The sequence below is a fragment of the Nematolebias whitei genome, chromosome 12 (genome assembly GCF_014905685.2).
Source record: "Nematolebias whitei isolate Nwh7 chromosome 12, NemWhi1, whole genome shotgun sequence".
Classification (NCBI taxonomy): Eukaryota; Metazoa; Chordata; class Actinopteri; order Cyprinodontiformes; family Rivulidae; genus Nematolebias; species Nematolebias whitei.
Genome location: NC_056509.1, coordinates 3,336,224 through 3,340,356, shown reverse-complemented (window position 1 = coordinate 3,340,356; position 4,133 = coordinate 3,336,224). Strand labels below are relative to the sequence as shown.

At 38.6% G+C, this 4,133-nt stretch overlaps 1 protein-coding gene across 5 annotated transcripts in view; it reads left to right on the top strand.

Moving 5' to 3' along the window:
* The window catches only part of enah (ENAH actin regulator), a 280,348-nt gene that overhangs the window by 225,524 nt on the left and 50,691 nt on the right, over positions 1 to 4,133 (top strand). The gene's annotated exons all lie outside the window — the stretch shown is intronic.

Here is a 4,133-nt window from a genome sequence, read left to right as displayed (position 1 = left end):
TTAGCTACATCTACTAACATATTTAGCTACATCTACTAACATATTTAGCTACATCTACTAGCATATTTAGCTACATCTACTAGCATATTTAGCTACATCTACTAGCATATTTAGCTACATCTACTAGCATATTTAGCTACATCTACTAACATATTTAGCTACAACTACTAACATATTTAGCTACATCTACTAGCATATTTAGCTACATCTACTAACATATTTAGCTACATCTACTAGCATATTTAGCTACATCTACTAGCATATTTAGCTACAACTACTAACATATTTAGCTACATCTACTAGCATATTTAGCTACATCTACTAACATATTTAGCTACATCTACTAACATATTTAGCTACATCTACTAGCATATTTAGCTACATCTACTAGCATATTTAGCTACAACTACTAGCATATTTAGCTACATCTACTAGCATATTTAGCTACATCTACTAACATATTTAGCATTTATGAATGTACTTCATCAACTCGGTTCTTCTGACAGTGAAGTGATGAACAACCTGAGAAGCTCTGAGTGTATCAGTGTCTCCACAGTAATAAGGTCGGTGGTGTTTTGTTAAAAGAGGTGGGACACAAACTTATTGACCTTAAATCAGACACAGAGCCAAAGCCTTAAAGTCCTCCATCACTGAGCTCGGGTTAATTACAGAGTAAATCATAAACTGAAGATGAACAAATATATAAAGCTGTGACCTCCATACACCTGAACTCATATCTGATATTCTCATCACATTGTTTTCAATCCTTCTGAGGATCCGGCGTCTCTTCTCCGGTGGTTTATTGTCGTCCAGACACAAAGTAGGATGCAGGTTTTCCTCCGTCGTTCGTTTGTCAACAAAGTGAAATGAGCTCACATGCAGAGTTTTGGGTGGTCTCTTCAAGTTCAGATGTTTCAGACACATTCTTCTTAATTCCTGATCATTAGGTAGGAGATGGAAACTAAACCTCTTTTCATAGGAACTCTCTTTTTGTTTTGAGTCCGTGTTCAAACTCTGTTGTTGTAGCCACTGATTTAGTTTGGTCTGGTTGTTCTGCAGCCGTGAACACTACACGTACCTGAACGCAGCACGACTAATTTGGTAAACTTTATGCTTGTTAAATAAATGTGAACAAAACAAAAACAGAGTTTTATCTGATAAACTGAATGTAAATTACTTTCAAATAAACTGCAGTCTGTGCTCCACTGCCATGATTAACCAATGATTACTTCTACTTCCTGTTTGACAGGAAGTTGTACCCATAATCATTTATACAGTAGAGCCCCCAGGAATAAGGTGGATTGCTTAAGACAAAATGTTGACTTTTGTCAATCTCTGTGTATGTGTGTTTATTTATGTGTATGTTTCAAAAATATCTCATGAACCAATGGACAGTTTGACTAAAACTCCCAGAAAGTAATCACTGGATGTACAGGTCCCTCTCAAAAAATGAGCATCAATCAACCTTTATTTATACAGGTAAATCCCATTGAGCCTCGAGGACTCATTTACAAGAGAGACCTGATTTCAACAAAGAAAGATGACAACAATGGACAACAGCAACAACAATAAGCAATTATAAAAACTCATACTACAGTTTTTTTTTTTTTTTTGTTTGTTTTTTTAACAAATAGGATGGCTAAAAGGAAAAAGGTAACAAAACCAAAAAAACAGCTAGATTCCAAGACAAATGTATAAAACTAAAAACAGGAACATGTCAGCATTGGACCCTGCCAGGAGTCCAACAGATTCTTAAAGACACTTAGAGAGGTCAAGGTCGAGAGCTTCAAATCTTTTTGTAAGATATTCCAGGAAACAGGAGCGGAGTAGGAGAAGGCCCTTTTGCCTAGTTCAGTCCTCACTGAGGGAACACTGCAGGTAATAATGTCCTGAGAGCGCACTCCGTAGCTGCACTCACGCAGAGACATGTAGGAGGAGATGTATGAAGGCAACAGACCAAGAAGTGATTTAAAGATGAAAATGTACCAGTGAGAGAGTCTGCGTGAAGTTAATGATGTCCAGTTAACCAGTGAATACTGGGTGCAGTGGTGGGTACGATAATCACAGCCAGTTGTTAATCTTAGTGCACCGTGATAGACAGCATCCAACATCTGCAGGGATCTTGTAGGAGCGTTCATGTAAATAATATCACCAAAATCAATTGAGGGAAGGAAAGTCACTGATACAAGGCGTTTTCTAGCATTCAGGGTTAGACAGGATCTGTTTCTGAAAAAGAAACCCAGTTTAATTTTCAGTTTCTTTACCAAGTTTTCCACATGGAGCTTAAAAGAAAGATGTGAGTCGACCAAGATACCCAAATATTTATAGGAATCAACAAACTCAATGGGGACACCATTTGAGGATAAAATCGGAGGAAGAACTGCTGGGACCAACTTCCTATTTGAAAAAAGCATCCCTTTGGTTTTTTCGGCATTTAGGACAAGTTTGAGGTGAAACAAATCAGTCTGGATGTAGTTAAATGCAGATTTCAGAAGCTGGAAAGCCTTAGCAACAGTTTTAGCTCGACAATAAACAACTGTGTCATCAGCATAGAAATGTATGGATGCATTAGGGATGTTTTTACCTACATTATGTATGTAGATTGTAAAGAGGGTGGGTCCTAAGACTGAGCCTTGTGGTACACCATTGTTGACTGTTAAATAACTGGAGGAAGTACCATTATGTTGAACACATTGCCTCCGGTCTGAAAGATAGTTAGAGAACCAACCAATGGTGTGATCTGAGAAACCGATTTCTGAGAGTTTATGACACAAGATGTTCTGATCCACAGTGTCAAAAGCTTTAGACAGGTCTAAGAAAAGTGCAGCACAATAATCCTTAGCATCCAGTGCTTCAACAACGTCATTAAGAACCTTCAGTGAAGCAGTGGTTGTGCTGTGTTGTTTCCTGAAACCAGATTGATGTGGAGGTAAGATGTTAAATGAGTCCAGGTAATTTTTGATTTGAGAGTTTATCAGTTTTTCTAGAACCTTGGCTAAAATGCAGAGTTTAGAGATTGGTCGATAGTTGTTCAGTGAGGTGGGGTCACCTCCCTTCAGCAAAGGAAGAACAAAGGCTGTTTTCCAAGTGTCTGGGATGGAGTTTTGTCTTATGGAGAGATTGAAGATGTGGGTCACAGGGACTGTGATGATATGAGCAGCCAGCCTTAAGAAATAAGGTGGAAGTTCATCTGGACCTGCAGATTTTTTAGGATCAAGATCTTTTAACAGTTTATTGACCTCACTGACTGAGAATGGAGAAAAAGAGAAGGTGTGATTAACTGAGGATTGACTTGTAGGAGGGATTTGATTTGTAGAAGTTTGGTTATTAAGTGAAGTGGCTGATTTTCTGTTAGTTACTGTGTCAAATAAAGAACCAGAAGCAACAAAATGTTTGTTGAGACAGTTCAGGATCTCGTGCTTATTTGACACAGGAACAGAGTTAACGAGAAGTTGTGATGGGAGGTCAGATGATTGGGGGGTGCCTGAGAGAGATTTAATTGTTTTCCAGAATCTGTTGGGGTCATTTAGATTTTTGGAGGTCTGAGATAAGAAATAGTTTCGTTTTGCTGCTTTGACAGAAGTTGTACATTTATTCCTCATCTGTCGAAAACTCAACCAATCAGTGTCTGAGTCAGATTTTCTCGCTGCGGCCCAAAGATGATCTCTCCTGTGCAGGAGGTCAGCTAGCTCTGGAGTAAACCAGGGGCTGTCTCGTCCCTTTATTCTGAACTGACGAAAAGGAGCATGTATGTTCAGGAAATAAATGAAATTATTATGGAAATAGTTCCAAGCAGAGTTCACGTCATCAGTTAACAGAATACGATGCCAGTCAAAGTGAGACAGATCCCAGAGGAATGACTGTTCACAGAAATGTTTCAGATCCCTTTTTTTAATTAATCTGGGCTTAGAAGGTGGAAGTTTACTATTTCTTAAAGCAGCTGTCACACAATGATCACTCAAAAGATCAGCGAATACACCTGTACCAGGGAATTTGTGAGGCATATTAGTTAGAAACAGGTCTAAGATGGAGGAATTGTCAGGATGGCTTTTATTTAATCTGGTGGGGGAGTCGATCAGTTGGGTTAAATTAAAAGACAAGCAACATTCCTTGAATTTGTCACAGAGGGGGGT